Raw genomic sequence first — 11,029 nt, forward strand, 5'->3', positions numbered from 1 at the left:
GATAATAAATTTAATTCTCAACTGACGCGTACATGGGAAATTCCCCCATGTTTTAAGAACTTGAGGAAATCGATATACAGTCATTATCAGTCACTAACAGTCACTTTGAGGTGGAAAAATACACACACACACACACACACACACACACACACACACACACACACACACACACACACACACACACACACACACACACACACACCGACACGCACACTCACACACACACACACCCTCCCCTCTGTCCAAGATTGAGGGGGATGGGCGGGAAAGATGAGTAACTTTCGAGAAATTAATATGTATGGTTGTCCAAATAAATTGATGTGCTCTGACCATCGGAAACGACAAAAGAAGAAAATTATCCAAAATGAGAGTAAAAGTTAACTGTCAATCAAATCTCTGCTAAATAAGACGGATGAGAACAAAGCGACAAATTGACGAATTATCTTCTTTTACTTATAGCTTACTCAATATATCAGAGAACATATTTTGTACTCGCAACTACGTCTTAATATATAATTTTACAAGCCGCACTGACGTCATCTGTGAAAAGATTAAAGAATGAAAGAAAACGTGGAATACCTTACCAACGCTTTTTTAGGGTAAACTGTTTTAGAGAGAAAGAGATTTGTAGAAAACGCTTTTCTTGCCTTATTCCTTCTATTTATACCATCTACATCCCATTCTTCTTGTTTAATTGATGATGATAATGGGTTCTTTCATACGATATCAGAGATAGTAGTCACGGCACACCCATTCTATCACGAGGACAAAAAGACAAGGGAAACATCATCATCATCATTATAAAGTCATCCTTTAAGTCATCTCCCATTGGGTTTCTCGTGTAGGCTGGGCCGTAAAGTACAGAGAATACATCTATTAAACGACTTATCGTTAGTGATTTTTATTTTGATACGCTAAAGTTGTGTTGGTTTAATATCTTTTGCAGGTAATCTTTGCAGTAATTTAGCATGTACCATTGCATAGTCTCACCGATGTTTAAAATGAGTTGTTCTTATAGTTAGAGGTTCTAGAATATCTGTATTATCTTTCCATGATGTGGTTTAAACTGCCATGTGTCATTTTACATTCGGTTACAATAGTTTTGAACTTATATCTAAGCCTTTAGATGTATTATCATGTGATATTTGGTTTGTACTGTTCCGTAACTCGATCTAAACATTTAATAATGTATGTTTGATTGACTGTGTCTGTGTAAGTCCTTACTGATCGATTGTCTTATTCCAGTATGTATGTTATAACTGATACCTTTAACAAATAACACGTTCATAAATCAATCAATGGATTTGTTATTGCGAAAGTCGTAATTATCACCTTAACGATAAAAATGATAAAAATCGAAGACTTGCTACCACCGCCTGCCTTTTCGAAACGTTCGATACAGTGAACGAATCGCTTCAACACTACTCGGGACTTGGTTGGACAGGCATCAGAAGTCTTGTTGTTTATTCTTCTATATTCTGAATATTCGGTTAGTATTTCTTCGGTATTTTGAGAAGGCGTGCCCAGGGTAATGTAAAGTCGGGGGATAACTTAAGAAGTTTTTAATTAGGGTGAGATTTATTGGATGAAATGGGTGAAGAGATACGGATGGGTGCGTATGAGGTGGTCGATTTTGAATTTTTATTGTTATCGTTGTTTTTATCTGTTTCTCGTTACTTTTTTAGGTTTTCCATTCTTTTGCTCTGTCTCCATTTTTTTTTTCTTAATCATTATCTTCGTCTTCTTCCTCTTCCTCTTCCTCTTCCTCTTCCTCTTCCTCTTCCTCTTCCTCCTCCTCTTCCTCCTCCTCTTCCTCCTCCTCTTCCTCCTCCTCTTCCTCCTCTTCCTCCTCCTCTTCCTCCTCCTCCTCCTCCTCCTCCTCCTCCTCCTCCTCCTCCCTCCTCCTCCTCCTCCTCCTCCTCCTCCCTCCTCCTCCTCCTCCCCTTCCCTTTCCTCCTCCTCCTCCTCCCCTTCCTCCTACACCTCTTCCCCTTCCTCCTCCTCCTCTTCCCCTTCCTCCTCCTCCCTCTTTCCTTTCCTCCTCCTCCTCTTCCCCTACCTCCTCCTCCTTTCCCTTTCTTCCTCCTCCTCCTCCTCTTCCCCTTTCCTCCTCCTCCTCCCTTTCCTCCTCCTCCTCTTCCCTTTCCTCCTCCTCCCTTTCCTCCTCCTCTTCCCCTTCCTCCTCCTCTTCCCCTTCCTCCTCCTCCTCTTCCCCTTCCTCCTCCTCCTTTTCCCCCTCCTCCTCCTCCTCTTCCCCTCCCCCTCCTCCTCCTCCTCTTCCCCTTCCTCCTCCTCCTCTTCCCCTTCCTCCTCCTCCTCTTCCCCTTCCTCCTCCTTCCCCTCCTCTCCTTCCTTCTCCTCCTCCTCCTATTTCTCTGATTGCCTTTTTTCTTCTCAAGTTACATGTATTCTAGTTCACATAAATGTTTTGTTTTTGAAAAAAATGAATGAATAGATAAATGAATATATATAATGTATATAATATATATATATAACATATATATATATATATAACATATATATATATAATATATATATATAATATATATATATATATTTATATATATATATATATATATATATATATATATATATATATATATATATATATATAGTCTATATATGATATATATATAATATATATATACAAAATATTTATAATATATATAATATATATAATATATATAATATATTTTATATATATATATATATATATATATATATGTATATATATATATATATATATATATATATATATATATATATATATATATATATGTATATAAATGTATATATGTGTATATATATGAATATATATATATGAATATATATATATATATATGAATATATATATATATATATATATATATATATATATATGTATATATGAATATATATATATATATACATATATATATATATATATATATATATATACATATACATATATATATATATATATATATATATATATATATATATATATATATATATATATATATATATATATATCTATATATATGTATATATGTATATATATGCATATATATATGTATATATATATGTAATATATATTTATACATATATATATATATATTTATATATATATGTATATATATATATATTTATATATGTATATATGTATATATATGCATATATATATATGTAATATATATATATATATGCATATATGTATATATATGTATATATGTATATATATGCTTATATATATATATGTATATATGTATATATATGCATATATATATATGCATATATATATATATGCATATATATATATATGCATATATATATATATATATATATATATATATATATATATATATATATATATATATATATATATATATATATATATGTATATATGTATATATGTTTATATAAAGAAATTCCTGTTTTCATGTTTGCATGACACTGCTGCAAGCAACTTTTTTCTTTCATGTATTTAATTTTTCTTAAAAGTGGCTTTTTCTTTCTTTTCCTGAACACTGTTTGAGAGTGTTTTGCCATCCAGAATACTGTTTGATGATATGTGCTTTTTTCTCCATGCTAATATCTACCATATTTCTCTTTTCTATATTACACACATTAGTGAGATCTTAAAATGTTTCTTTACTGCCATGACAGATGAGTTAACTGGGAGAGACGCCTCATTAACTAGAATAAAGGCAAAGATATCCACAATAATTAAAATGATACAAGCAACAGAACCTGCCGCAGTATCTGGCTCCGTGCCCAAAACTGCAGAAATGATGTCCTTATCAGTGCAGTTGATGAACATGTTGATGCATATCCTTGTCATGTGGGCGCAGATGTTGGCTCTATGTGCTCGGATGGTCTCCCTAACAGCTCAGTTACTAGTACTCCTGGCCAGAATGTTAACTATGCTAATGGAAATGATAACTCCGGTAACTAAGGTGTTATTAACAGTTGCCAAGACACTTCAGCCAGTTGCCAAGGTGATGGTGTCTTTCTTGGATCTTAAGAAACCTGTGATTGATTACAACATGGGAGAAAATACTTGTATGTGTTCCTGATTGTGGAGTTCCGCGAGCAAGATGAGGCTTATTGGTAAGATTTGATTTTTAAGTTGTTGTGTAACTACTTTATAGATTAAATTATTTAATGTACTGTTTTATTTTATACTACAGGACCTTGGGTTTTTCCAGTAATGTATAATTTCAGTTGGGTGATGTTTAGAGAGAAAAAAAACACACAAGCTTTATTTGAGTAAAACATTAGGTATGATTTCCTTTGGTACTCTTTAGATTTCATAACAGTAGAAAATGTATAAGAAATGTTTGCTTTCTGATATTTTTTCATTATGTTTAAAGGAGAGAAATGTTGAATCAGGCATTTCAGCAGAAAGGGGAAGGAATATTTCATGAAGCTAAATAGCAAGACGGGTGGCGGATGCGGAAACAAAGATTTATGTTAGTTACAACTCAGGAAAGAAGAAAGTGTATATTTTAAAGCCAAGAAATTGCCCTTTAAGAGATCCCATGAAGTGACAGATAAGTAGATGATGCAAACAGTTACTTATTACATTATATGTTCTGTCTCACAGTGAAGGCAGAAAATAGTATTATTATCATATTTCTATCTCCTGTATGTTGAGTTTTAAATCTGCAAGGTATATCTAGTATGTCAAACCAAGTTTATTCCAGACATTGAAGAGCTGGGTATGCCATAGATGGCAATCTTGTATCAAAAATATGTAAAAGATTTTTATGGAAAATGTCAGGAGTAAAGCTCATAAGAGTTAGACTGGAATCAAGTATATGGACAGCAATTTTATGAGGAATTTATAAGATATAGATTACAATTGTACGAATACACTACAACCCACCAGAGTGGGTTAAAAGCCTTTAGAAATTCAAAGAAGAAATCAAGTTTATGGGCAGACATTGCAAAGGCATTGTTAATATACAGTAGGATTATATAGAATTAATGATAATATGGGAGGCATGGGCTCACACTCAGATAATGGTAATAGTAAGGAAGAGAGGAGAACCTGCGACAGACCCAAAGAGCTGTGAGTAAAACAGCTTTGAAAAAATTACCCACATGAACAGACATATCAGTTTTCCACAAGATGATATGGGGTATGAAATAAATAAATAAATTAATAGAATAAGAAGGAAAAAATGAGTTTTAGATATTTATTCAGCAGAGTAGGTCTACTAAAATATAAACTGAATAAGGGCATACACATTTAGGTGTGGTAGAAATGGTCAGAAGAAAATGTATGAAAAGAGGCAGTGCAGTTAATTCTTCTTTGTTTTGACTTGAGAAATTGGGCTTAAAAGGTATACTTTTCTTTTCTTCTTCTTTCTTATGTTATAGTGGTAAGCTCGTCAGTTTGAAATTGTATTTACTGGTACTGATTAGTGCACAAGAAATAAATACTCACACGGGTAAGACTGTTCCTCCTGAAGCTTAGTAAATTTTCACCTCGGGTATCTATTGCTAGTTTAGTCATGCCAGTCAGCTCATACAGATTAAAAATATGGGATACTATTACCATAATGTGAGTAATCTTCCAATTTTTCTGCTTTACAGTGTAAGATTCTCCTTAAACCATACTTTTTCCCAGGTTGTGCTTCCTTAGCATATGCCAGCTAGTAGGATGCCCTGCCGCAGTAACTACCTCGACAAATGTGAAGAACCACATGAGGCTACAAGCCGTTTTATCAGAATATGTGTAAGCCTGATATCTTGCAATCTGTGTCTTTAAATCTTGAATAGTTTTTAAGAATGTTTTGAGGGTAAATCACCTCATCTTTTGTTTCTGAAAGTACATATTTTATTTCTCTATAAAAAGTATTTTGAAATTGTTTATCTTATAACAGTAGATAAATTATATGATGATATTTTACATTATAATCGTAAATCTTTTCAGTTTATCCTTTTCTTTCATTTAAGCATTTCCTTTGGCTTATTAGTGATTGGATATGTGAAATATATTCTTTATAGGTTTACATATGACATAGAAAGCTACAATTGGCTGGCTCCAGTTACATTTAAAAGAAAAGAAAGTTGAATTCTGTATATCTTTTTTTTTTTACCTTTTCTTTTTATTAACCCAAAGCATATCTATACATTTTATGTAGACAGTAGCATGCCTGTATATGTTTGTTTGTTTGTTTTTGTATAGATACAGGCCATACTGATTGCAAAAATTAAACTTATTCCCTGATACTATAAGGACATATTCTGGGAAGTCCACTTTAGAGTAGACTTACTTATTTTTTTACTTAGAATTTTAAGAAATAATGCATATTAGTGTTTAGAATATATCTTCAAAAAGTGATTGTAAGAATAGGCATGAAATAACAGTATTTTCACACTTAATATGTTACTTGTTATTTATTTCTGCATGTTGCTCATTCAAATGTCTTTCTGGCTTGTAATAATGTTTTTCTATTTTTACTTTCATGAATACTGTATATATTCTACATTCAATAAAGTGTACTGTGACAAAGTTTTTCTCTCTTAACTTATTCCAAAACAGTCCCTTGCAGTCTTCACAAGATGTTTCTGCATCTCCCCTGGTATCTCTTCCCTATATCCTAAACCATTGTAACTCTACTCACCCAATCCCCAAGTCAGATTTGTTTTCCAGCCTAAATTTAGATACTCCAATCAGTTTCCTGATACCTAACTCTCCTCCTCACTTTATTTGTCGCACCAGGCACCATCTCCTAATACATCCTCTTCTACACCTTGTTCTTCTTCTGCTCCTCAGATATCCATCTCCTTTTCTCCTCCTCACAAGTAAACCTTTGTTTCTCATTCCTCTTCATCCAACTCCAATCCATAAACCCTTCTACATGTAAAGTATTTGCAGATATCCATTCTCCTCCTCAAGTTCCCTCCATCTCCCGTCCCCCTACACCCTCCCAACATACCCCACCCTCTCTACTGTTCCCACCTGAATACTCACATTATTCCTATACCTTCCCCAGTGACAGATACACTGTAATTCACTCAAATGCTCTGCCTCCTACACCCCACCCTTTCTATTAATCTCTGCTCTAGTTCACTTACTCCCCTCTTTTCCCTTTTCATTACCGTACTATCCTATAATGCTCTCTAATCTTTGACATCTAACACATTTTACCCTAATCTTTAACTCCTCTTTACCCTTTCTGACACAATACCATAGTGCTATATGACCTTTGATGTCTAGCACTTATATTTGTTTCAAACATTAAACGTTAAACTTTCAATAGTGTTTTATAACTGCACATTTTGGAACTTGATAAATGATTTTGTTGTTTTATGATTATGACTTTATAAAATTATATTATCTTTCACTATGAAACATTTATTTGTTTAATATAATAAAAAAATATCATATTTTTGGAGGTTTTTCCTCATGTTTTATTATTTTTCATGTCAGTGTCCAAAACTACCCTCTAAGTTCCTTAGAAATCATAACCTTTTATTATTTAAGAGAATCCAATTAGAAATCATTTAAGACAGACCATATATTTCTCAGATAACTGTAATCTGCTCTGTTATAGCTACAGCTCGATTTTATTGATGGCACAATTTTTTTGCCTCATGTATACAGCATCTTTTTTTTTTTTTTTTGCACTGAGACAACCCAAACAATTGTATATGAATGAAGGTGGCATAGCTCAGTTGTAGATCTGCCTTTGCAATCACAAGCTCTTGCATTTTTTGCCCCCCCACAACCTCTCATCATCCTCTGGATTATAATATACTCTTCGGCAGCTATACGTGTTACATCTACTTCATATGGAATTAATTTGATGTGTATGAATTTTAAATGGAAGAGAGAATGATTTTAGGTTCTTAAAATGTATGTATTGTTAATTCAGTGTCTTATAATGACTTACAGCCACAGTATGATGTGTGATATAACGTCATTATTATAGGATTTTTTCATTTAATGCAAATAGCAAGAAACAAGCAGCAGCATTACTGTATCTCAGTAATTGCTTATAGTTTAAAATAAAGAGAAAATTGAATTTTAATACTATAAGATTAGACAATCATGTCTTTTTTTCTTTCTTTCTTCCTTTGTTTTTCTAATGATTTCTCTGTTGTCAATATCGTCTAATTAAAATTTATGTATCAGGTAAGTCATTAGTGTATGAAGATGAGAAAATAGTTGTTTTTAATTTCTTTTACTGGTTTCAACGTCACAGGCTATTCTTTGTATAAGGAAGAAAAGAAATACCAGTCTTTGGAAATTTGGTCCTGCACTGACAAAAGTATAGCCTATTTGATGCTTAACCAAGCAGTATAAATTTGTTCAGATTTTATATTTATTTTTCATTGGAAACAAATGAACCCAAGTTGCTGAGAACCTTCAACTGAGTTACTCTGAAATAGAGATTCCCATTTCAGGGGCACCTGCCGTGCAACTCATTCTTAATATTTTTTTCATATCTATTTATTTGATGAATTTATTTTATTTTAGAATCATGCTACAGTCATAAGATTCAGTATCATTATTAATTTTAAAGCTGTATATTGATAAATATACTGTAAGAAGTGTAAGAGGTTGGTATGGCAAAGCTTAAACCAAAGCTGCCAGGGATAGCATGTTTGTACATGCCATGCCCACTGTGAGTTTAATTTATTAATTGTTTTTACACGTAGATGGCTCCACAAGTATTATATCACCAATGTCTACCCTTTTTACTTGATTTTCAAAAATATTTTCTAGTATCAAATATTGTTAGAATAGTCTTAATGTCTATAATAAATGTAACCTCATCAATATTGATAGTATTATTTTAAAAAAACATCTTTCTTGCAAACTCAAGCGAAGGTGAAATTAGGCGATGTCACAAGGTGTCAAAGTGAAATACTATGTCCAGAGACATTTCACAAAATAATACTAAAGTGAAAAGAGCATTTTTGCAGAGGCTTTGGGTTAAAGGGTGATGACTAAGGATTGACTGACTATCAGAACCTCTGGTCTAGAGTGTCACTAGGAAAATTTATATGTCTTTTACACATAGAAGATTGTAGTGCTGAATGTGTACTTAATTTTTATATAGATTTTGTTAGGTACGTCTTTGCATTCACTACATTAACTGTATTGGAACGTACTCTTACACTTATGAATTCTCCATATAATTATTGTTTCATTGTTCTTATGAAAGCTCCATCTCTGGCTTTTCATGAATAATCTTTAATTTCAAATTTACAAAATCAGTTGATAATTAGTGCCATTATCAAACATGAATTGTTATGATATTAAATGATAGGAATGATAAAATGTGATAGATTTTTAGTTAGCAGTTTTTAAAGTTTGGGCAGTCTACATAATGGCCAGATCTACTAAATTATTTCAGGGGTATATAATAAAAGAAATTTGAGTCAAGACTAATGCATTTAAATGGAATGTGTAGCCATTAGGTAAGAATTTTGTATCAATAAAAGTAAATAGTAAGATTTTTTTTTACTTATTGGTATTACTTATTATGCTGAGGTGTTTTTCATATGGATTATAGATTATAGTTATCTTTTTACCTATCAAAAACAGATGCTATTTGTCGTACACAATGTACAAGGTACATGTTTTGTTCAGAGAAATATATTCACAAAACATGTTAGGATGCCTTATGTTACTCAGGGGTCTTGAGTTCATTAGCCCTTGAAGTATGCTTACTTTGTAAATAATCATGTACATTGGAAGCCAAAAAATGATTCAATTCAATTAGAGTGTAATCAAAAGTACTGATAACTTGAGAAATTTACACTGATAAAAAGAGGCATCTGACTAAACACACTTGTCTAGATACAAGGTTTCTGTCACTATACGGATGTAGGTTTGTTACTGTCACATAATTAACATATAACGATTTGAATGAATAGTTTCAATATCATGATAATTGCAGCTTTTAGTATACCAATATAAACTGATTGCATTTGGTATTTAACACTCCAGTATCGAACTCTGTTATCAAGTAATGATGCTAGAAATATTTCTACATTATTATTATTTAGGAATATGTAGAAAAAAGTTCTTAATTCTATTTTATCAATTATTTTATAGAGTAAAGATCTACGGCGGAAAACGTATAATTTTTAGTATTGTACAGACATAGGCTTTTTTCCGAGTAGTGATGAAATAATTTGTTTCTTGGAAAAAATATAAATGATTATCAAGACATGATAGAAATTGCTGGATATATTAATTGGATGGCAAATTATATTAATATTATTGTCTGAAATGTGGAAGATGTTAGTAGCAGAATCCAAAAAATTTAAATTTGAAAAGATCATTTAAATTTTGTCATAAGAACAATTTTAGCTAGAATTTACGTTTAGAATAATGGAAATTGGTGTGGAATCTTATGCAGTCCACCTTGAATATCACTGGAATTCAAACACAAAATGTGAGCTATTGATAATTCTGTTATTTATATATGTGGAAGAAAGAAATCAATGTACATGCATTTTTACTAACCAAATTACTATATTTCAATATGCATAAATGTTTCTACAATTATAAAATCTATGCAAAATGCCTGTTGGCATGAAGATGAAAAATCAGTGTACATGCCTGCTTTTTTGGAAAATATTAGGGTAAATCTTTTAATTGAAAGTTTACATTATTACACACACACACACACATATACACACTCAAACTCATACTCACTGACTCACTCACTCACTCACTCACTCTCTCTCTCTCTCTCTCTCTCTCTCTCTCTCTCTCTCTCTCTCTCTCTCTCTCTCTCTCTCTCTCTCTCTCTCTCTCTCACTCTATCTCTTTCTCTCTCTCTCCTTCCTTCCTTCCTTCCTTCCTTCCCAACCCCTCGCTTTCCCCCTTTCACTCTCTTTCCTCCCTTTTCTTCTCTTCTCTTCCCCTCCCCTTCCCTTCCCTCTTTCCTTCCCTTCCTCTTTTTCTGTACCTCGCTCATACACACATATATACCTGCTTATTGACTTTGAAATCAGTGAAATTTTCCCAAAAGAAACTTCACACATAAGGAGAATAACCAATCCTGGGAATTATGTG

At 32.4% G+C, this 11,029-nt stretch overlaps 1 long non-coding RNA gene across 1 annotated transcript; it reads left to right on the forward strand.

Annotated features, from left to right (window-relative positions):
• Positions 1-1,378: 1,378 nt before the first annotated feature.
• On the forward strand, positions 1,379-6,502 carry LOC113828259 (uncharacterized). The gene is made up of 3 exons (XR_003477798.2): positions 1,379-1,489; positions 3,646-4,089; positions 5,615-6,502. It is a non-coding gene; the product is annotated as an uncharacterized lncRNA (long non-coding RNA).
• The last annotated feature ends 4,527 nt before the right edge of the window (positions 6,503-11,029 follow it).

This window comes from Penaeus vannamei, chromosome 42, assembly GCF_042767895.1.
Source record: "Penaeus vannamei isolate JL-2024 chromosome 42, ASM4276789v1, whole genome shotgun sequence".
In the NCBI taxonomy this organism is placed as follows: domain Eukaryota; kingdom Metazoa; phylum Arthropoda; class Malacostraca; order Decapoda; family Penaeidae; genus Penaeus; species Penaeus vannamei.